Source organism: Acipenser ruthenus, chromosome 25 (genome assembly GCF_902713425.1).
Source record: "Acipenser ruthenus chromosome 25, fAciRut3.2 maternal haplotype, whole genome shotgun sequence".
Taxonomy (NCBI): domain Eukaryota; kingdom Metazoa; phylum Chordata; class Actinopteri; order Acipenseriformes; family Acipenseridae; genus Acipenser; species Acipenser ruthenus.
The window spans coordinates 24,694,585-24,719,986 of NC_081213.1; the positions used below are offsets into that span (position 1 = coordinate 24,694,585).

The 25,402-nt window shown below is 37.2% G+C and overlaps 1 protein-coding gene across 14 annotated transcripts in view; it reads left to right on the forward strand.

The window, feature by feature from the left end:
* Window positions 1–25,402, forward strand: part of LOC117413594 (plasma membrane calcium-transporting ATPase 2-like) — a 146,197-nt gene that overhangs the window by 31,902 nt on the left and 88,893 nt on the right. For 11 of the 14 annotated variants that reach the window (XM_058999808.1, XM_058999804.1, XM_058999803.1 and 8 more), the window contains exon 2: window positions 1,504–1,554. The exons of 1 other annotated variant lie outside the window; for it this stretch is intronic. The gene's annotated coding sequence lies outside the window, so the exon portion shown is untranslated. Of the gene's footprint in view, window positions 1–1,503; window positions 1,555–23,459; window positions 23,606–24,099; window positions 24,246–25,402 lie in introns of those variants that run through there. 2 more of the 14 variants (XM_058999796.1, XM_058999799.1) reach the window with 2 other exon arrangements.

A 25,402-nucleotide genomic window follows, 5' to 3' on the forward strand; every position in this document is an offset into this window, starting at 1 on the left:
TCAAGGAATAGCGTTTGCAAGTAGTTTGCATAAAGGCCAGTGGAAGATACTTCTTTGATATGAAAATGCTGTCAGACTCTAAATGTCACGCCGCTGACTTTCATGTACATTAGCAGAGGGTTTGGGGGTTTCACTTTTAAGTATCTCCCAGCTGAACCACAATCTCATTATGTAAGGCATTAATATACAGTATTTTCATTATCATCTGAAAAAAAACATGTGGAGCTTTAGGGGGATGAAAAACATTCAAAATAAAAGTAGTAACATTTATTTATGAATTTTCGTTTTTAGTCAAGAGTGCAGAAAGTGCAGAAAATCCAGATTTTAAAATCTGGAAGTACATGGGCCTTATACAAAATAGATCAAGTTTAAAATTGTAAGTACAATAATTGCATATCCATAAATGTTTACTAATTGAATCTTCCCAATACAGCAAGAAATACAGCAAAAGCATAAGAATTAGGCGTTAAAGTGAAATAAGTTTAGGGGGAAATCCCGCTAGAATGCAGCGTTTCATTGTCAGAGTACTCTTCAAAAAAGGTTCGACAAAGCGTTATTATTACCGTGAAAGACATTTATATCAGAGTGTACATTTTTAATTTAGGAAAAGGTGATAATTCTACACAGGTCTACAAGTAAGGAATTCGTCACATCTGTACGTTGTAAAACCTTCTGTGGACTTATAGCCCAAAGCAAAGACTTTATGTGTTCTGGCACTGCCTGCATACATAAAACACAGTTATGGGTTCAGACAGAATAATTAGGTGTAGCCTTACTTACTCACACATTAACTATGTGTGCTGTGGAAAACTTTGCCTTTATAAATATGAATTCCCGTGTATCATTACGTCATTATATGTAGCCTTATCTTGTAAACTACATTATTATCAAGACCATTCCAAAAACTGAAGACTTGATGGATTAAGTTGTGAGAAGAGGTGCCCAGATCTATGTCTGTTTCTTGTGTTTTAGCAGTGTTGCCCTGACCTGAGGTTTAGCACTATGAGTCAAAGGAGCGTGGAATGACCATACAGGGTATTGTAGCTGTACTGTTACTGTGTTTGCAGTGCAGTAAAAGTACTGTCATACATTGGTCCCCCACATTGGAGTCAATACAAACAAGACTTTTACTTTGTGCTCTGCTGTGAAAGCCTCTCCACCAAGACATTGATATTACTGACTATGCCCCAGTTGACTGTGTATGTGTTAATTCTGAGTCAGTTAAGGGTGACACTGGTGTGGCCACAGAAAGTACTGCAGTTCCTGGCAGATAACTTGCAAATGTGCATGTACCAGTACAGCATTTTTGATGGTTTGTGACTTCAGCTGAATGTGTGTGTTGCTTTGTCAGGATCCTCTTATAAATGAGGCTTAGGTCTCAATTGTTACTCTCAAGGTCAAAAAAAATCAATAAAATAAATCAATACAACAAAATGTTGCATTGCCCCAGATCCTATTTATTTTTGTGTATAACTTATGTGGTCTGTCTTGTTTTATTTCTAGGAACTCTGCGAAACATTTCGATCTCACCTCAGTCAGCTTCAAACAGAAACGGTAAATCACCTTTGTACTTTTTAATAGCTGTTTAGATTAATTTGACTCAATATGTAACCAGAAGGGCAAGCCTTGTTTTAATGGGCACAGATATATACTTGCCACTGGAGTTTGTGTAAGCTGTTCTGGAATCAGGCCCACAAGTCTTTTCCATGATTACCTATGTCCAGCCTCAGCTGTATTGGTGGTACTTTACAACCTTTGTTGTAAACCTTTGTTTACTTGTACATAAAAGCTGGCAAAAAAAGTGTAACCGAACATACATACATGCCGAACACACACACACTGATTGTTCACATGGCCAGTTGTTATAAATAATTTCTTATATTTATGTTTAGAATTTTGCAAACTTCCCTTGGGGCTATATTAGATCCATATTTACAGTGTCCTTTACAAAATCTGATACAGTCTTGGGGCTATATTAGATCCATATTTACAGTGTCCTTTACAAAATCTGATACAGTCTTGACTTAGATTAATGGTGCTCCTGCATGAGGAAGTGATTTATACAGTTTTTACTTACAATGGTTAAAGCATGGCTGAGGCTTCGGCATCTTAGTCATAAAGTGTTTATTATGCAAATGAATACAGTGTGAACAGTGTTTCAGCTTCGGGTTTGTGAAATTTGTGATAGCAGTTAGTTGACATGTCTCAGTCAGAATTCATTAATTGGTGTATTTCACAGGACCTCTTGTCAGTTATGTTACCTAAATGAAGTATCAATGTGAAAAAGCATAGGGAGGAATAAGAAGGCATTGTTACATTCTGAACAGACAGAAGGACATCATTGTGCATGAATCTTGTAAATGGATGGTTCTTTAAGACTCAAATGTCTGACACATGAGATGTCATACTTATTGGTGGACCTGTGTATTTTAGACAAGGCCGGCGCCAGGTTTTTGTGGGCCCCAGGCAATGGACCTCCAGTAGGCCCTCCCACCTTCACCCCCAAAGCAAAAAAAAAAATTCCATCAAAAAGGTTTTCATATTTTTGATTTAATCAGTAGTCCGTCGCTAAACTGGACATGTCTGAATGTGTTGTATGGTTTAAAAAAAAAAAAAAAAAGTTTTTATAATAAATCTGTACAGTACAGGCCTATACAATAGTAAAAATCAAATAAATACCTGTAGCACACTTTGTTTTTACTTTAGCCTACCAGTAACTCAAACTAAATCAAGCTGCTGTATTTTACAGATTACTGTACAGTGTGAAAATAATAAAATATATATTTTTTTATTAAAACAAAATTATTTTAGTGCAGTTTATTTTTTACTCTAGCCTATGTAGTACACAATTAACAGAAAACAGAATACACACATTATTACAGAAATAATTTTGTTTTGCAGAACTGCTAATAACTTAATTAGGTAAATCATACTTCAAAAGCACTGCTGTTTGCCCTGCTTGTCTGGAGTAATATTTTAAGCAATTTATTGCACTGTAAATTCTTGTTTCCTGGTTGCTGGAATCATGGGAGAGTAACCTAATCCAGTGACTCATTGGGAAAACACCAGTTTCTTCATGCTCACAAACGTCCTTTCAACTGCTTCTCACCACAGCAGTCCATTACATTCATTGTTCTACTGTACGTTGCATAAAATAGACACATTGCTTCTCAAATTCTGTTAGTCTTTAGTAATGTAAACTATGATACATATAATTTTAAAAAGCGCATCAGCAGAAATGTTGGTCATATGCTATTAAAACTGGTAACCGGGAAGGAAAAAATGAAAGATAACTGGCAGAGAAAACTAGGTGAGGGATGGGTTAGGGTACTTTTACATCGGACGGTTACCCGTTTCCTCTCCTTTCTATTGTGAATAACTGACCTGTGACTTATATTTACAGATTTGTATACATGCACTCTGTGTATTGCTTTAGATGTTGTGAGTGAATGAACCAATGCATTTGTTCCAACTCACTGCTCTGCCAAAACACAATTTAAGCGCAGACTCCTACAAATGGAAAAATCTTGGTCTGAATTTGTGATACTCATAATGCAGCTATGAGAAGTAATACCTTGAAGTAGGATGCTGCGCCCAGAGAAACGTTATTATTCATTGTCTGTCATTTGAGTTTAAGATTATCAAAGCAAAATAATTCATACAAATGACCATTTTTAGAAACGTCTGACCCAGTACGTTTGTTTTCTTAGAAGAATATAAAACGGTGTTTGCAGTGAATATATATTTTGTATTGAATTGCCATGTCTAAATGAAAATAACCAAAGTCTCCTGAGAACTATAGGGAAAATGTAAAGGCATGGCATAACATATATTTGAATGTGTAAACTAGTAAATATTCTAGTCACTTTTACAAAATATATAATATACATACATTATGTTACATAATTAGTTACCCTTTTGTAAGACAACAACACTTGCTGAGGTCACAGAAGAAGAATACATCTTGAATTAAACTCTTTTGTTGGTTATTTCAATCCTGGATTTACAACCAATTATAAATATAATCTCTTCACAAACAAAGAAGGGTTCAATGAGAAGTAAATACATTCAATTCTGCTGGTGAATAACACCTTTGCAATTAGAACAAAGAGTTGTCTCTTGCAGTGATCTCACTAACAAGATTGACATCTTAAACTGGACATTTACAACAGAAGCTTGATACATTTTCTTTGTGTCCTCACTAAAGGCTGTTTCTGTTTTCAGGAGAGAAAAAAAACCTCCCCACACACGCGCACACACACGCACACACACGCACACACGCACGCACGAACGAGGGGATCCTGTCATTGCTCAGGGTGTATGCCCTTGGTATGACTGTGAGCTATAGCAGCAATGCTGCAGGGGACTGATCAAATGCATGTCACAGACTGTGGACTGGCTGATTGCAGATCGGTGCTACAGCAGGCGGTCCTGGTTAACATGCATCACATCCCTCCACCCGCTGCTGTTTAATCATACACTCCATTGTCATTTAAGCTGCTTGGCGCTAGCCAAGTTCCAGCAAATGTGCAGAAATTGATCCACACAGGAATGTGGGCAGCAGGATGAATAGAAATAATTTTAAATGAATCGTATTCTTCCTAGCCAGGTTGTACATGAATACAGATTGCTGGAAAGTCAGTGTGACAGAAATTATAGGGATTATGGTGGAGAATTGTCTGAATTACATCTGTAATTACCTTAAATTAAGAACATTTGCTTAAGAAATATAAACATGTTTATCTCTTTTTTTATTCTTTTGTCATTGCATTAAGTTACCGCGAGAAATAAACATTTAAGATATTGTGCATTCACAATATTGTGGTGTGGTGGTGTTACACCAATATAATGTATACTGTATAACACTACAGATTATGTTTACAATTATATCACCGTCTAATGATAACAGTTTAAACCTTTAGCTGCCTGGCAATTGTTTTCTCCCAGAACCAAAAGCCCAATATCTTTGAATTGCCTAAATTCTTGTAGTGACATTTCATGCCTTGTTGTTCACATTGTATTCCTCAATGTCTGTATCACCAACAGCGTTACTCACTGACATATACTCTGTTAGAAGTAAAAAAAAGAATGCTGTATAACTACAATGCGTTACACAGCCAATGTGGAAATTCATCACTTCATCAGCACCAAACTGGCGATCACATGTCTTGTGAGTTCCACGGTGCTGCATAGCAACCAGCTCAGTGTAATCCACCTCAGGAACAACAACATACAATCAAAGGGATTGAAGACAACATGCGTCATAAGGCATGGGGGAATACCTACAACCTGACGATGATCATTGTCACCAAGGTAAAAGGTCACATCAATGAGGGGAAGCTGTCATGGTGCCTGCTAGCACAATGTCTGCTAGCACACATTCACAAGCCCAAGCTCAATGCACAGTGCAGATACTGAATATGTATGCATATTGCATTGATTTAAACAGCATCAGGGTTTGGATCTGCAAGCATGAAGATCTTTAAAACAAGGTCCTCTGGAAAATGCACCAGTGATCTACACTTAGGTATGTAATCAGGAACAAGAGCAAATTACAATATTAAATGCATTTAGCAAATAATTGGAGAACTGCTTTACCAATTGTGGTATACACAAGATAGCAAGAGTATTACAATCAGGGTGTTCATTAAGACTTTCTGTTTGTATGTCTGCCCATCTATCCCCATGTCCCACTACATATTTACACACTGTATATATAGAGGTGATCTTTGAGTTGTTTCCGGTACTGTGATATGCTGTTACACAGGATATCTCCCTCCCAGACGCTGTTGAACTAAAAGCATGGAGTAATGTGGCACCACACATCTGACCTATTTGTTCTCTTCCTCTGCATTCAAAGAGCACAAGGGAGCAACCAGCCTCCTGCATTAACAGGTGCAAGGTCTCAGTTTCTCATCTTTGTTGATGTCCTTTTCCCTTTCAACCAATACACAGCTAGAAATAACAGCCAGGCCATTTTGGGTTACAATAGGAGCGAGGCTGGAACTTGAAAGTGAGATAAGGAGGCATGACATGGATGTGTTAAATATTTTAAAACAAAAAACAACAAAAAAACAGGTTTCTCATGAAAGTGATTCATGTTTAACACTGTATTTGCACTGAGCTGCAAGTTCATGTGTAACAAAGCAGCCCACCAGTGCACTTATATAAAGATGTTAATTGGTTTTATACAGATGTCCCTGATGTATTATGTGATCATGTTAGCCAGAATTGTTTTGTGTCTGTGTAAAGTACAGACTTGCAGCGCTGCTACAGTAGCCAAGGAAAACGAGAAACACAAAGGAAAGTGTTTGTTTATCCAGGTGTGAAATCAGTTCCGACAGCTGGAATATGTATTGAGCCTGTAGGTAGACAACACAGAAAGATTTTGCTGCTGCTGAAATCCTGATATTTTAATTATACTGTAGCTGTACTGAAGAAAGGTTATATTATAAATGAACTAAAACAATATATATATGCTTCTGATATACAGTACATATAGAAATAAATGTGTTATTCATCTAAGTTACCGTTATAAGCACTGTGAATATAATTTCTATTCAGGTAATGTAAACTGACAACAAACAAGAGTTATTTGTTTCACACTGTGGGCGGTAGTGTTAGCCTCGATGAAATGTACACATTGATACCATGGCCCTGGTTCTATTATAAAGAAGCTTTCAGTCTCAATTGGTGATTTCAGCTTGTTTATTATAGGATAAGATAGTGGAAAGAATAAATAAATCCCACAAATACACAATTTGGCAAGGTCAGATTAGTCCAAAAGTGATGTTATGCTCATCTATATCGTTTTGATATATTGAACCATAACTATGTACCAACAACTGCAATGGTGAAATAGAGTAAGACAAAAAGATATGTAACGTTTTGAGTGTCAGTGACCCTAAAAAGGAAAATGATATATCTTAGATGGTGAACACATGTTTTTGAATAAATCATCCTGAAATGATGCAGTGGGATAGAGGTCAGGTACCGTAGATTGAAATGTCAGACACAGTGGATGCATTGGGGCAGCATTGTCCAAGAACAGCCAGAGCAATTCAAGAATATGGCTGCACATCGAGGAGCAGCTGGTGATTAAGGCCTCCTAGCTCAATCACCTGACACTCTTCAGTAGGGTGAATTGTGGCTCATGGATGTTTATTTCACAGTTTGTTCCTCAGCAAATTCTGATAATGTGTGTTTCGTCCATGTTAAATTCCTACCATATCCTGTAATGCATAATTTCCCCTCGCAGATTCACTACCCTCAATATTTCCTCATTTTTCAAAGTGTGCAGTACGGCAGACAGTCAGAGAGCAAAATAACGAGGGGACACTGTACTACATGATCACCTTGTGGCCTGCAGTCTCGCCTTTATGAGGAATGCCACTCAGATTACTCTTCTCCCAGTGGAGAGAGCTTCAGTTCATGGACACAGTTAGCCTTGCTGAATGTTATTTTGTTTAATTTGTGAATTGGCAAGACTGCTCAAGCTGGCAAGTGTGCTGCTGTTGTCTTGAACGCAGAATGGTCAACATGCAATCCAATAGTTTTAAAAAGAATAATACTGTAGGTGTTCCTTCTTCATTCCTGAGATACTGTCTTAGATACTGACTGTTATATATTGGGAGCCACCTGTCCAGTTAGACTGTGCATTGGGCATTTACCATGATAACGTATTCAACAAGCTGCGGTGTAGACATGTTGCCTGACTCGTTATGCTCCTGACATATGCAATGTGTTATCATTGAAGATGATGTTTATGTTACTGACCTTGTTCTGTAGGGATGAATTTTTGGTATTCATGAAGTTTGCAACTTGAACCGCTCTGTATTTATGCAGAGACGTTTGGCCTGAAAATGCACTAGGTACCAATTTTGTGATTTAATCTTTCCACTTAGGGCTAGATTAAGACCCCCAAGCTTAAATGTTTTTCAGCTAAACTGGAATTGAACCCAGACCACCTGTGAAAAGCTGATCCATTAACCACTGTTCTACCTCGTCCCCATGAGAGGCATACTTCACAGCTGATGAGGCAACCGCTGCTTCTTTGCCTAAAATGGAATGCCAATCTCTACAGTAATGGCCGTCCAAGCAATATACAAGCTGTTTGTATAGATATGTGTGTGTTTTTTTTGTATTATGAGGACTATTTTGAGTCAGTTTTCAAAACACACCAAGATCGAGCCTTTAATGGGTTTTCAGCACTGTTCCCTTCAGTTCTGTGGCAAGCTCTTTGGAATCTGTTTCAAGATACTAAAAGCTTCAAACCTTTGCACCGTGTACAGCATAAACCCTTTTAGCTATTAATTTATTTTTAAAGACCTTTGGGAGAATGTCAGCCAAGAATCACATCTCGCCTAGGCTGAGTTGCCTGCTCTATAACTTAAACAGTACTTCTTTATATCGAGTAAATGAAAGTCAGGTGGCCTCGGTAACTCTTAACCACTTTGAATTACTGAGAATTCCCTGGGTGAATTAAGCTATCAAAAATGCGGTACCTTTTGGTGATAAAGCATTGGTTGTGAAAACAAAAATAATAAAGACAAACAGAGATACTTTTCAATGCCTAACCTCTAAATATTTTAACGGTCTGTTATACACAAATGCTTCAAAATAACACTGACAGTGGATATATTGTAGTAACCTGACTAAAATAAGTAGGAATCACTGGACTTCATGCCAAACCCGTACCAATCATCTTTAAAATGTAAATGCTTTTCTTTGCATTACAGTATCACATTTATATTATTAGTTATTATTTTTTACTATCATGGGTAAGGTGTTTGAGAATAAGGCTTACTAATTTACATTCCTACTGTAACACCTAAATTATGCAATATGCCAGTAATTCATAAGGGATTTCAATATGCTACTTAGCAGAATTACTACTGTATTACTGTCAAATCAGAAGCTTTGCTATAGGAGTCAGACACCAGCAAACTATACAATACTATCAAAGTAAACAACTGTTATTTTGGAGGATCTTGTAATTGGAATTGATAAAAGAAACTATCCAGTATTTAGTTTGACTAATTGGAATGAAGAGCATACACAGCTCTGCAGATTTAACACGCATTGCTACTGTACCATACAATTAAGAGTTGCGCGCACCCAACTAGTTCAGAACCTGGTAAAGTTCTAATTTTCAAGTTGTCAGCCTTTAGTTTGCTATCTTGCCACCTAGTGGTATTAATGTAGAAGTATGTGTGACATAAAGCATACCGGATTTGATTGGATGAGTTTTTTTTGCAAGTCCTATGACAGAGAATAAAAGTGTTGTGCATCTGCCAGAAGTTTCAGCATTATTATATTATAAAAAGAGCTATGGTCAAGGTTGTAATGGAATAACTCTGATTCCTGGTTCTCATACATTACGGTTTACGTCTCAGTAGAACTGCTAGGTGTGACACACACTATCCCCTTATTTTGGAATACCTGAATCACTTTACACAAACCTCTTAACAGTGTGCCGTCTTTTCATGTTATGTTTAAGGTACTATTCCCGAATCAATGTTGTTATTTTTCTCTTTGCTCCAAGGATTCCTGCTCGAAGGGACAGGGTTGCAGTAAGATACAGTTTTCAGACCACTTCCTTGCTGCTGCAGAGAGGTTTTGGGACTGGCAGTGAATGAAAATCATTGATTGTTCACATCTCCTTCTTCATTTCTCTCTTTTCTCATGCCAACTGGCCCGACTAGGGAAAGAAACAATGCATTCTAATTTTCTGTAGTCGCTGCCTGCCGGTGACCGTTGACGTTAGCCGAGTCCTGTAATCGGACTGTGTGCCTAACCGGTTGCCATGGTGATATTTTTGCAGAGCCTTCTCCTGGACTTGCATTTAGGATAAGCCAACCCCTGCTGGGGATCAGACTCATTACATCTCACTCCAAATCAACTAACACTGACCACTAAGCAATTTAGTTTGTGATTGTTCAATTCGCTGAGGGGAAAATGTTTTTCTAATCCCCTGCAAGCTGAACAGCCTACAATCCTTTTGTGAGCAGAATCACAGAGCAAGTGCTGTTTAGAGGGCAAAGAGGTTAACTCTCCCCCCTACTTGGAACAATGTTTATAGGTGGGTTCATATCTCAACATAATTTGCAGTACTGGGATACTATAACTGGCTTTGGAAGTAGTATTGACATACAACACATTTGTATATTAAGCCAATAGTCTGCCATGCCACCCTACTTTTCCATTGCCCACTGAGTAAATCTAGACACTTTAAATGGAGGTGTGTATTGCTGCAAAAATCTGGGTGCTATATTTGGGAGCAGAGACATTTGTCATGAGAGGGGATTTTGTTGCAGTGAACCTTATCCTGTAGGAGGCTTGTGAAGTAAAGTGAAAAGACGATAAAATAACAACATGGGTATTATTGGGTACTTAATGAGTCCTGTGTTTTGTGTTTTGGATGTTCATTTGGTTGAAATCTTGTTAGGTTTGGAAACACAGAAATACTATACCACAAAGTATGCCCCTACAAAGTCAGAAATACCGTCATTTAAAGTATTACAGTATATTATGATGTGTTCTGTTTAACACAAAAAAGTAACTACAGTTTTACACAGCTTAAAGTAACAAACAGGCACTTATTATATGTATAACATTAAGGTCAAATCTAAATATCCCCAAAACAAAACAGGATACTTGTAACAGTTAAGAAAACTCCCCCAACCTGATCAAACGTTATCAAACTTTAATAACAGACTCAGATTTATCTTAGGAGCCTAAGATTTAGGACCCTACATGCCTATTTCTAAAACAAATGAATTATTCAATTACATTTAAGTATTTGCTGTTCAGAGACGATGAGGTGAAGTTTAATAAGAGTTTGACTTGTAAAAAGCCTGTGTTCCATGCACAGTGCAAAGCATTTGTGAGGTATCAGTTCTGTATCACCCCTTGACCAAGTCTACAAATCAGTCCAGACTGATGGCCTGATACCAAGTCCCAGGCAAACAGAGATGGCTTATTCACTATTCCTACTCAGGAAAAATCATATCTCCATTTTTATGGTACCAGTGTGGCACATATATTATTTAAGCACCAGCTTGGCAATGCAAAAAAAAAAAAAAAAAAATGCAGTGGAGAGATAGGGTGCAGGAAGAAGGAGGCTGCAGCAGTGAATATGGAGAGGCATGAATTGTTGGATTAGAGACCATGACAGATGTGTATTTCAGCACTTGGTAAATAGACTGAATCACAATGAATTATGCAGTGGCTGTTGCTGCGGAATCCAGCAGCAGAACATGTGTGATTTTGCAAAGAATAATGCAGCACTCCATCCCTCGATGCTACCTGCATGAAATAAAGTTAATGGAGCTGCAATTTGCAGTGATTCCCATCAGTCGGAATATACATTTTTAACCTTCATTTCTGTCTGACAAAAATTCAGATTTGTATAGAGGGTGGATGAGGAGAAAACGATCGCCACCACAACACCATGTAATACTGACTAATAAGACTCATGGGTCATTTTTAGTTTGTAGTGTTCTGTATTAAACAACTATTATAATGTATATGAAAGTAAAACTTCTAATATTTATTTTATTGATATATTTTTTATAGTCATTTAAGTGAAAACATGATAACATAATAACACAATAGTAAGAATTATTTGAACTAAAAAAAAAAGCAAAGTAATATAAAAAAACGATGCTTTCGGAAAGAATCTGGTATAAATTGTGCTGAAGATGCAGACAGCAGTTTATTGGTATACAGTATGTCAGTGCAGTCTAAGAGCTGGATTGAGGGTACACTGGTATGGATCATTTTCTTCAGACGGTCACACTGGAATGTCAGCTCTGGCTGTCAGGCTGGGGACTGAGTGCTGCCTTGGTGGGAGTTCTGGGTCTTCATCTTCCTCAGCAGGAGTTTACTTGCCTTCTAATTAGGTTATTGCTTGCCATTTGGGAGATACTGCAGATAAAATAAGACATGATAGCAGACTACCTTTTCTTCCTGCCCTATATATTTTCTGCAGACCCACAGTGAGAATCTACGCAGGGCACAGGAGATATACAGTATGTATAGCGACCTTTATTTTTGGGTGTTCATTTTATCCAAGGCAATTTACAGAGAATAGAGTGTGTGAACTATGCATCAGCTGCAGAGTCACTTACAACAACGTCTAACCTGAAAGACGGAGCACAAGGTTAAGTGACTTGCTCAAGGTCACACAGTGAGTCAGCTGGGATTTGAACCGGGGACGTCCTATTTACAAGTCCGTTTCTTTAACCTAAAAAATAGTATATGAGGTGAATGGAAAATATCTCCACCAATCAGATTTGTAATTATTGTTCATTGTATGTTATTGCATTTAATAGCTGATCATCTGCAACCTGTTGCCCACAGATTTTAATTATGCAAAAACCTAACTTTTAATTATACAGATTTTAATTATACAGATTTTAATTATACAAAAACCTAATTATGCAAAAACCTAAGTTGATTCAAAATACTATCAATACATAACTCTACAAAAGTGAGTGATTTATTGAAGTATTTTGTATAAAATACAATCTGGCATGGAAATGAGGAAGTTATACAAGAAGATTACTGTAGATACAGTCATGTGCAATGGTGTGATGGACAGGATTGATAGGTAGTCTTGGCAGAAGGTTGTAAATGCGTTCCTCGAAGTCAAAATAATTACTGCAGACGAGGATATATTACAGTGTATAGACTATTACACACCATGTTTTGATGTATCTGGTAAGGTTTTAATATTATTTAGCATACAGTAAACAAACTATTTCAATGCTGCGGTCCACTGGGGTGGAAAATGGCCACCAAGAGAAGGACAGAAACTAAAAAATCAAGAACAGTTTTTACCGTACATCATTTCTTTGAGGCTCTATAAGGAAGGAATGTTGGTTTTACCAGGATCTTTGATGTCTATGCTCCAAACTTTTGGTTTGAAAGCTTGTATGTATTTTGTTTTTCACTGATAATACCAATATCACATTACATAGCCATCAAATCTTCTTCAATATATACAACACAGAAAAGTACAGTGTTTTTTTAAATGTTATTTTCTATTTGCATCAATTATTCTGCTATTTGCGGAAGAACAGAAAATAATGAGCTGCGTACATTTTGTTGTTCAAGAGAATCCCATGATTAAAATTCTGGGTACAATTTGTGTACAAACTACAGTATTTGGAAAAGATTATTTGTTGATATGCTCATAACTGGCATTCCACTACAGTTTTTTTTTCTCTCTTTTGACTACTGATATTACACAGTGCGTTATTAAGATTCCTCATTCCATGCACTTTTCAGGAAATCCACCAGGATTGTCGCTGTCTTGGATCAAAGATCGTTGACATATCTGTGAATGTGTGAATGTATTGATGTCTGTCTGAAATGCCTTGTCTGGGGGTGGCTTGCTTGCTGTCTAGAGAGTGGGAGAAGTCATTCTTCATCAAGAAACAATGCTACAAAGACCAAAGAAGGCGTTTCTGGCCCTCGCCTCCCCTGCTAGAGTGGGGGTGGAACAGTAGCTGCCAGCTAGATCATCACATTAGTGCTCTGTATCCAGCATGAAGTTTAACCCAATATGCAACAGCAGGACAATAAAAACAAAAGCAAAGATCTTGCATTTACTAAACTCATCAGCACAACTTACATTTTATCTTTTGTAACAATCATTTTAAAAAATCGAGCAGCTAAGGCAAAGTTAATTGGACTTCTTTTTCATTTTTTTTTTTTTTTTTTGCAGTTTTGACAAACCCAGCTGGTTCTCAGATCTCATCTAACTGTGACATAAATTACCTTTTGGCTTTCAAACAGAAAACAAAATCAATAAGCAAAACATTAAAGTGCCATTTGATATTTGATGTAATATACAGAAGCCATGATTGCATTAAAGTTTTTACATTGATGCGAGGGATACTATTTCACCTCTGAGACAGCTCTGATTTGTCATGTTCTGTATGACCTTAGCCCTTCTCGTTTGAGAAAGTCTATTCAAGCTGTCTTTTTTTCCTTCTTGGTGTGGAGCAGTACAGGTGGTGCTTTTTAGAAACACAATCACATGAAAAACATTTCCCTTTTAAGCTTTGTTGCATTACATTCCTTTGTCTGCAACATGTTTCAGTAAAGGTTCTGCTGATCCTGAGGTCAATGGAGTCCCACTTCAGTATGTTCCACTTTCTTTAGTACTGTTATACAGTACATTGCAAAATAAACTTTTGCTGTTTTGTTTGATTTAGGTCATGCCCCCATCACTCCATACTGGACATACTGTTCTATACTGGGCAAATACTTTTTTCCTGATAGAAAGTACTGTATAAGGCCTTCTCTATTTCCTTAACAATTGGGTAGGAGAGGAATGCGTTCGTAAACTAGCAAGTGGTAAGACAATGGCTTTTAAGAAGTTTATTTATATAATATATCAAGGCCTGAGATTGTAACACCACTTTCCATCATTGCTTAAGTTTATTTTTAAATGTAATTCCTCGAGTCTGTTCATCTTAATCATCTTATGACTATTGTTTGTAAATGTCATCCTCCCATATGTCTGAACTGTAGAATACGTGTTTTGGATTCTGCAGTTAATGAGTGTCTGCAAACTGTATCTGCTGCCTGTGAGCCGTTTTCTTTAGGAGAGACGTGCAGTCAGTGTTAAAGGGCTCATTTTAGAATCTAAACGAAAGTTTCCAAACACCCAGGTACAGCTATTAACCATTAACTTCAAAAACTTTTCTCAACTTGCATTGGTTCCATACAGAATAATCCATGCAGGGTTACATGTTAAATAATGACCTTTAAAATAAAGTTTTACCAATCTGGATTTATCATATTTGGTGGTCACTGGGTATGTTGAATTACTATTAGGATTTTTGTCCAGCAAGACAATAAAGAAGTAGATCTAATTAAATTAAATTCATTATTTGAATTTAGTTGTCGACTATTATTAAAAAAGCATGTTTTAATTTGAATGTATCATAACCAGAGAGGTTAAGTCAATCCGTGGAATCATATTATGGAAGGATCATGTTCTGGAATCTAAGAAAAGGTCATTCCAATTAAAATTCTGGAATAGTACATAATAGTGTATTGGTGTCTGTTTGCTTCCGAGCTTTTGTCTTTGCTATGTCTTGCTCTAGAGACTCCATTGCCTCTCAGCTACTGTGTCGCCTCTGCTGTGTCGTCTGCCTTTATATCAAGATGCATGATTTTAAAGATATTGGTGCAGAGGTGCTGCCTGTTTTGGTCCCAAGATTAAGCCTTTAATCTACATAAATGGGATTGACCTGTGTGTGCATATGCCTGTGTATATACGTATAGTAGATCAACTGTATAGTCACGTAACAAGTCACATTCTTTGTGGCTTGCTTCATAAAGCCATCAGCAACATTTATTGTCAGCTGTTGTATAAAGCTTTACAGATGTTGTGCATTTATTTGGAGGCTGTCAACCGTTCTTATTATGAGTCTCAGCTAAGCAATGTCAGAAGTTTCTGATAGGAGTGAGGGAGAGGCTTTAAAAGCCCATGTTTTCCTGGTGGCTTTCAGTACTCTGCATTATTTAAATTGTTCCTGGGTAATGCTGTTCAAATGCTTCTATACACAAGTATGTTTTGCACAAAACACTTTGTCAGGCAGAATGGCACAGTAGATGTCCTGATCTTTGAACAGTAATGTACATGTACAGTATAAGGTAGTTTGGTGACAAGATGAAATGCATTCAGTGTAACTGAGAATTATACAACCAGCAATGTTGGAAGTGATCACAATGAAGTATTTTGGCTGTGCAGTCTTTGTTACAATTTATAAAGGCACTCAACCATTACAGAATAGTGTGGGGTTTATATTAAAAGCATTTCTGGTACCTTATTCCAGGTGTGCATCTGTAATAATAGGCAGTATAGATACCGGTTATACTTAGGGTGTCTCGAGGCTAACTGAGAGACAGACCGGAGCATACCATTGAGACATTAACATGTACTCATGACTGGGATAGACTTTTTTAAAATCATAACCTGAAGGTACTCTGAGCCTTGCCCAATGGTCAAAGATGCCCAAAGATTCAAAATAAATAATACTTTGGTTTAAATATGAATATCTCTGCACACAAAATGCCTTGCTAAAAGGTAATAAAATGCAGGACTAGGGCTCAGCACATGTTACTCAGTATTCCTGGGGTTCACATTTCAGGACTCCCAATCCTAGGTTGAAATCACCAACCACTGAATACTTCTTTTAATTTTTTTTTTTTTTACCTGTTCCTGCAAATTATTTTATCATATACTTTTTTCTTGATAAATACAGCATGTGGGTGCTCGTCTGTCTGAATCTTCCTCGGACAAATTGCTTTTCAATTGTTTTTCTTTCTTTTCACCTGCAAAATATGACATACACGGTAATTGGTTTCCAAGTCAACTCCAGTCCTCACATTGCCATGATCACCTAGGATACCTAATTGTCTCTACTAACGTACTAGCATGTTCATTAAGTTGCTCCACTCAGAATTTAGTACATTTAACGATTTACTTTGATTTGTGTGCAATTAAAAGTATGTGATTTTGTACACAGGCTACACTCTTACTATTGAACCTTTTAGGAGAAGGATTTGTGGTGGTAATATCCTTCTAGAAAACAGCTGCATGAAGATGTGGGCGGATTATGCAAACAACATCACCTATATGGATAGCCTGCAGTATTTCATTTTTGAAAACCTCCTATGTATTTAGCAAGAAATCACTTCTTTATAATTTACTATACAATACTGCTGAATGAGAATTACTACCAAGGTTTTTTTTTTTAGTTCCGGAATGTTGACCTTCAAATGCACATGTGCCCAGATTGCACAATGACAGGAGCTGAGAGCTCATACATTAGCAATTCTTAATTTTCCAATTGGCGAAGCAAATCTGCACAGTGTTATTAAAACCTCTTGAATCACTCCTTAAAAAATGACTCTTTCCATTTGTCACGATTCCTAAGATTCAAAATTGTTAGCAATGTTTAACCATGGTAGCCCACAGATTTAAGTTTAATTTAGTCCTTGTGATATATGAAACACATTGCCACATTATGCATGTCAATAAGTTACCTTTTACCGTCAGAAATATGCAGGGCAATGGGCAGTACATATAAACGCAACAGTTTTTTAATTAGTACTGTACTTTGATTACAGAGAAACGTGAGGGTTACATCAGTCACACAAGGCAAATGATTAGAAGGATCAGGGCTTTCCATTGGCTCAAACCATCGTTTGTTACAGATTTAAGTGACCGTTATGACATTAATGGGGTCTTACTGTGAGACGATCTGTATTTCGGTACTGAGCATTGCTCACAAAAAGAATTCAAATTGCAAGATGCACTTCTATGCTTCAGGATGGTGTACTCAGTAAGTAAGTACTCATTTGAGTAATTTTTTAAAATGTTGTGATGTACAATGATTTGCCAAATTTCAGATCATCAGTGTAACTAAGAATTTCTGTTGTGTCACTGTCGTAGCTTATAATGTGTTATATATGTGGCCACTCCAAAGAAGTAGTGTATAGAACAGGATGTATTTACTCAGTAGACACTGGTTGTATTTTCTAAATGATGCACTGTTGAAATACATTCTGTACAGTAAATGACCATATCCAGTGCAGCATGCAGTTCACAGATTACTGTATGAAAAATGTAGGTGCTGGCTTATGCATAACATTCTGTTTAATTATGCAGTATGTGTGCAGCACAAAGAGCCAGATTTCCTAGGCGTTTACTCTCGTCTTCTAACTCATTTGCAAGCTGTTTGATTCTCCTTATATTGTTAAATAAAGACTGGAGTTAACACTTTGATCTGACTGCATTTGGGTTCTGGTGATTGGGCTAATTTTCAACACATTACTTGTATTGTGTGCTTTATTTCTGGTTACAATAAAGGCCCCTCTCCAATTATGACTTTGATGTAAAACCAGGCAGCCTGGCAAGCTTTATTTTGTCTTAGTGTTTCAGTAAAGACAAATGATAATCATCAAGACAAAGCTATTTTCTTATCCTCAGTATTAGTGAAAACTGAACTACTTCAGTTAAGGGAAATCACTGGATCTTTTGAGATTACAACTTCCCAACGAGACCATAAGAAATGACCACAGAGGCAGTGTACTTATACAGGGACTAGACAATGTTTTTTAGGTTACATACTGTTACAACTCTGAAATTAACACTATATTAAAGTCAAGACATTAAGAGAGAAAGTAAAATGAGGAGACCTCTTGTCAAGGTCATTTTAAAGGTGTAAGGTAATTGTGTTGCATTTAAAAGATGAGTAACTGAAATGTACAGTATGAGGGTATCTGCACAGTGATTCCTTCAGGATGAGGTTAAGTTGGCGAATCTGAGGACTCCTTCATGGATAATAGCTGCCAGTCTGCTCAGCAGCCAGCTCTGTGGTTTATGGTGCAAGATGTGCATTCATTTACCAGTTTATTGCTCTCCTTGAATAGGAAAACCACCTAGAACATCACACAAGGGCTGCTGTATACCCTTGAGAGCCAGCTGACCTGTGCATCATTAGTGTACTACTAGAGTAACCTACAGAGCGTATGGGTATGTGTCTGTTTGTCTATCAAACCTACTTTTACATCTGTACTGTAAGTCTGTCATTCACTGACACTCTGAATCTTGTTCCTTTTCTATCTGATCAGGCAAGGACACATCTGAGACTTATAATGCAATCTAACAGGCATAATTTGCTGCAGTTAAATGCAGACCTATAAATCATGTTTTTATTTATACACTAGAGGACATACAACCTTAATATTGAGACCGAAACTAGGCTGTTGTACCCAGTAAACTTTGTGGGATTAAACTTCAGGGTCAATGCACAGTTTAAGGTATTTGTCTAGCGCTAATGTCTTTTTGACTTACAATTTTATAAGGGTAAAAGACAGAAGGAGCTGTTATGTTATCTAAACAGTTAAATTAAAAGATATTTGGGTTTGCGGAAGTGTTGTGTTATTTGAGCATTGCTTCTGGGTTTTACCAGCTGCTATGGTGGTCCTTCTACAAAGCTACAACCCCTAGTGTGGTGTGTTTGGCACTCTTTAAACAGAATTTAATTACTTCATGTAGTGCTTTTAAAAACATTTTCCAATTAATAATGAAAAACAATGTTGCAGATTATCTGCATGTTTTAATGTAACTAAACTGGCATTAACATATCTCAATAGTTTATTGCAAACATTTGAAAGAACCTTGGTATCTACGAAAACCTTTTTTTTTTCCCATTGGCACACATTCCCTTTGGTTTCCCGTGGCTTACAGTATATCTACTACTGCCTGCTTCAATGTGTGTGTGTGTGTGTGTGTGTGTGTGTGTTTGTATCCTGCATGATGGCTGCTTGATTATTATTCAGAAAAGCATGCCTGTCAGCTGGCCTCTGTCACCCAGGTGACAATGGGATGACTCACTACGATGAGGTAACAGAGGCACTGCAGATAGACAGAAACACACAGCAAGCAAAGATGGACTCCGAACTGATGGGTCTGGCTCGGGGGTTAATGGCTTGTTCACATACTGCACATTTGAGAGCCTACCAAAAAAGAAAAAAGCTGCTGGAAGGGAATACTAATTTATTTTAGTTTCCTACTTGGACTCTTCTTGGTCTTTTTCTGCTTGCATATTATTTCTGCATGTTTAAATCTTTCTGACCTTTTAATGCAACCTTCATCTTAAGGTCAATATTTGAATATTATGTTAAAATTCCCGTAATATCTAGGGCATGATTCTCTGTTGGTTTGTTTTGCTAAGTCAGGGTAGACATTGTCTAGGTGTAACTGTCACTAGATTAATGCAGTAGCCACATTCAGATGCACTTTTACATATGTGGATATTGTTTTGTACTGCTTAGTAAATGTTTTGTAGTTACTTTTATAGCAATGCAGATTTTTTAAATAACAAAATGTATTTAAATAAAGTGTAAACTGTGCAAGTAATTTAACTGTGTCGAAGTGATCCCTTACTGAGAGGGAAATTGCATCTCAGTTGGCCTTGGTGATGCTGCAGAAACAAAGACCTTTATAAGCATGATTAACAATTACAGTGCACATGCTGGAGGCATATAAAAAACACAAGCTCTGCTCTTTAGTCTTTAGTTAAAAGAAAGAGAAATACAACTGTTGCAGCAGCCTGTATTCCCCACTAAAATCCTTAATGTTGCATCCTTTCTAATGCACTTACTGAACAGTATGTTAGAAACAAACAACATGGATTGAGCGCTCAGAGCATCGTTTAGATCATTGTAGGTAATGAAAATGAAATGACAAACCTTGTGCATCATCTTGATCGTCATATTTAAGTTGCAAACCTTTACTGTGTCTGTACATTAGGGCTGGATTTACCAGGCTTTTGTTCCAGTGTGAAGATGTTAATTTCAGGCTCCTTTACGAGACGTTATGTTCAGGTTCTGGAGCAGTTTATTTTTGCACTTCAGTAAATCTGGTCCAGTTTTTTGTATTTATTTTCTTGTTTTCAAATAATGACTTGTCCATTTAAAACATTTCGTTTGCCATCAATACTAATACAGTACCTAATTTGTGTTGGGTACAGGTGGCAGGCTAGCAAGATTTATAAAGAATATAATTATGGTACCTGACACAGGCAACAGAAGACATTTAAAAGGCTTTGACTTAAAATGCTTCATCAAGAGGAATGCAAGAGTTATTGGTGATCTGTATTTAAGAATTCAATTTTTACTAGCTATCCCAAAACAGTATAGATGTTTATTACACCTGGTGTCAGATACTGAACCAGCAGATGAGCTGCCCTTGCAGTACTATACATCCCAATTTCAACTGTATCTTTTTTCATGCTGTACATGATTTTGGTGCACTGCAGCCTTTGGTTTGAAGCAGTTGAATTGATATTCAGAGGCTGGCATAACACCTAATCACTTACTCCCACTAATGCTTTAGAAGCATGGTTAGAGTTGCCCCCACCGTCTATGGCTAGAGAAAACACAGGCTTAAACCCTGTAGGGCAGATGTGTGCTGCTAAAAGCAGTGGGATTAATATGGGTTTTTAGTAGCTCCATTATGTATCAAATTTATATCGGGCTAAGCTATCCATGTTAAAAGTTTTTTTCCCGTTACACTCTAATGAGATCATCATTTTAAAACGGGATACTGAAAATAAAGATTCTGCATTTAATAATGTATACATAAACTGGAGTATGGAAGAACCTTTAGTTACTTATAACTAAGTGGGATACATACACCACGAATATAAGGACTTGATGGCTTTTTTTAACAGCTTTAAACATCGATAGAGTATCTATCCGAGCCTTTTCTCTAACTTCTAGGATAAAAGGGTGACAAAAAAACTGTACTGAATATAATACACACCCTTTTACAGCTGTCAGGAGAATCTGTGTTATATACACGTTATATAAGGGGTGTGCAGCATACTTAGTGATAGGATTCTGGAATAATATGGTATTTTTGAGAAAGGGTGGGGGTTTACAAGCTCTGCAACCCAAGACAGCTCCAGGTGTTATACAAGGGATGTGCTTTATACACAATGTGTGTGTTATTATATTCTGAACACGACTATTTATTTTGATAAATGATTTGCGTCACATTCATTCACAACAATGGAATAGTTTAATGAATTGGACCCCATATCCTTTTAACACAAAGAATTGGCATGAATGAAGCCCAGTTACATTTAATAGTTAAATGCATTGTTTATTTCATGGTAAGGATTATTAACCTTATTTATTGTGGATACCCCATACAACTGCAGTTGGTTTAACATCTCAAAGTGTTACAATACCCCCTGCAATTACTTTCCTTTGCTGTACTTGTTGTTGTCCATATTGCAACATTTTTTTTCTCAATATATTCACACTATTTTAGATCTTTTTTAAATTCACATATCATAGGTACATACACCGAGAAACTGGTATTTGTTCGACTTTTACTCGGGAGCATTCGCCAGGAGGAAAAGATGCTTGTTAACATCCCAGTGTATCCGCTTCTATCTCCCGACTGCAACAATGCTGACGCTCAGATCGAAATAAGTGTCGTTTTGTGGGAAAGTATTATTATTATTATTATTATTATTATTTCTTAGCAGACGCCCTTATCCAGGGCGACTTACAATTGTTACAAGATATCACATTATTTTTACATACAATTCCCCATTTATACAGTTGGGTTTTTACTGGAGCAATCTAGGTAAAGTACCTTGCTCAAGGGTACAGCAGCAGTGTCCCCCACTGGGGATTGAACCCACGACCCTCCGGTCAAGAGTCCAGAGCCCTTACCACTACTCCACACTGCTGCCCCCCAAAGTAAAACTAGCATTGTGGCAGGAGAGAGCGTGATCTGGATACACTGCAATCTTTAGAACACATTGTTTTTTCTTCTGCCGAACGCTCCCGAGTAAATGTTGAGAAATGTTTTGCCCAGTTGATTTCTGAGCCATGATGTGTGATTAAAAAATTAAAAAGAGTAATAAAGATAACGCTGCAATATGGACAACATGGAACACAGCCAACGGAACGCCATAAGAGTGTTCTGTAATTCATGACACATTAAAAATGGAACACAGCCAACGGAACGCCATAAGAGTGTTCTGTAATTCATGACACTTTATATTATGGCACACAAAAGGTGAAGTCTGAACTGGGATATCTGAAATGTTTCAATTGAGCCAGTATAGGCAGTGAATCAGAGTGTTGACTAGGATTTTCATTGCATGATGTCTTTTAAACTCAATGTATTGAGCGACATTTTCATTAGTTACTGTAGCTGACCACATTTATTTGATCATACCTATGAAACGAAAACACTCAATGGTAGTGTTCTTGTATGTAGTGGCACTCAAAATAAAGTATACAATGCATTATTATTTTTTAACCTTCAAAAGAAGGAGGTGTTCTCTTGAAGGTTAAGTCATTTTAGTTGCCCATCGCTTAGGCATTCTCCATTTTCTTTTTGCAGCATGCTTTTGTCTAAATTAAAGTCTCTCAATCATGTTGCTGTGTTCTTTTGGGAAGTATTTTTTATGACAGAAATATTTGTAAAAAAAAAAAAATGAAAACCTCAGATTTTGGTATTGATTTCCCATATTTGTTGTGTTATCTCTGAGGTAGGAGCAATTCTTCTGATTGTTCTGCCCCTTTGGAAGTGAGCTGACAGTCCTAGTGCTTTAAGGTCTCTCACTTTTTGTCTGATTAAGTGGCGTGTTCCTGGTGGTTTGTTCCCTTTCCTGTCATTGTCCCTGAGGGATGCATTCAGCGGAGCAGAGGGCTGTCTCTTGCATTTGTTGTCTTCATTTTTCTCTCTGTTTTTTTCACTTCCCATCTTCTGCCTCTTGTTTTCTAAGTGTACCTCCACAAGTCCATCTGATTTTGAGCAGTGAGTTTGAGCCCTGTCTCCGTTCTATGGTTTGCTGACAGAATTAATACCTAAGAATAGCATTCCTACATTCTGTACCCTCACCCCCACTGCTTCCCCGACATGGTACAGCCTGCAGAGGGACTCCGGTAATGTAGCTGTGCTTATCAATCCCTTACAGATGCTGAACTGTGATTACTCTGCTGTGTAATTTAAATTATTTTGGATTTGAGATGATATCTTAGCCAAGTAAGTAACAATGATGCTCACTGCATGAAATTAAATAAAAAATAAAGCTATTTTTTTTATCCCCTTAAAAAAAGCCAGAAGAAAAAGAACAGTGCTAGGATGTGCTTGTTTATTTGGAGAATTTGCTTCTCTCTTTCATGGGGAAAAGCAGGCGATGAGAACAGGGTCTGCATATTGTTGCCTGGGCAGGGTGATGCATTTGTTTTCAGACTGTCATATGTGCCTCTCAAAACGTAATTCGTTTACAGAATATTATATAGAATAGCAATCAGATTGTGCGTGGCCAAAGGGTGATGCTATATTTCATTGTGTCAGATGGAGACTGTATGGAGAGATGTTGTCTTTTCATTTTAGGATGCTGACCCTATAGCTTGATGGGATTACAGCATCACCTCATTTCCTTAGTCTGCTTGGACCTGCCTCCGCTAGAATGTAATTTGTTTACAAGTGGCCCAGGGATGCTGTGCTGAGCGGTCTTCTATTTAGGGGCATGCTGTGGTATAGAAAGTTCTTCTGTCTTGGACTCCTGTGTTTTGTAGAAGAAGAAATTGATTCTGTTTCCACCGGGATGGACATGACCCCTGGCTTGGAAGTTTCAATGCGTCAAGAGGGCAGTGAGAGAGTACTTGAGATGCTGTGGGTAAGGAGAGAGGCTAGTGCTTGTCTGACTGATGCTGTGAACATTCCTACATATCCTATTGCACAAGCAGCATACATTGCTTTGATGTTCCTTATATAATCAATGCAAAATGGACAGTATTGGCAAGTAATTGCATGTATCAAAGCTGTGTTGTGCTGCAATGTTAATTGATTTCAGTGTTTTTAGAAATGCATTCATCTCGGTTTATACATTTTGAAATGACCTCTAATGTTCAGCTGAAATATATATATATATATATACATTTTTTATTGTTGCCTGTAAAATACAAGTTTTAAATTGTATGACTGTGCTTGTGTGTGTGTGTGTGTGTGTATGTCTGTGTGTGTATATATATATTTTTTATTAATTTTAAATGCATACAATGCCGTCACATCAGAAGGGCTCTTGGTATAATACTATTCCCTAATGGTTCACAGCACTATTCAGGGAATAGGGAGCGGGAATCAGCTTGAACAATATGCACAATAATTATAGATCATAGCTATTACAAACTGAAGGTGATTCTGTCAGTGGTTAAATTGGTCTCTAGTTGCAGGACTGTCTTAAAGGTTTGCTGACTTGTGGGCAGCAGTCAATCTGCTTTTTAACATGTTGATTTCGTGGCTCTAAGAGGTTTGGTAGTCTCAGCTAGTTGCATTTGCATTGCATGTCCTTAACTCACACTGATGAGATAATTACTTCACAGCATATTGAGACATATTTTTAAATCTTTAAGGTAGGTGTTGTAAAATACTGTTTTTCTTTTCTGTGATTGAAACTTTACATTTTGAACACTTTGCCACAGCACTGTATTAATGTCCAATAGGCATAAAGATGAACATTAACGTGCAAAAGGAGGCAATTGATGAACATGTATTGAATGCATTCTTTCCTCATATAAAAAAATAAAACCGTTGAAAGATGACCAGTGACAAGCATTGTATTTCCTGATCTAAAAATCAGATTGTAACGAGTGACATGTTGTCGTTGCTGCTTGTACAGGACTGTTTCCTGCAGGTATATTTACCACGTACTAATGCTGCTGCTTGAGTGTTTAGCAAATTGTATGCCTTATGGTTCTATCAAAATAACAGGTGCTTAGAGATTCCGTTGCTGTCATAAATGCAATTCTGTATCAAAAAAACATATTATAAAAT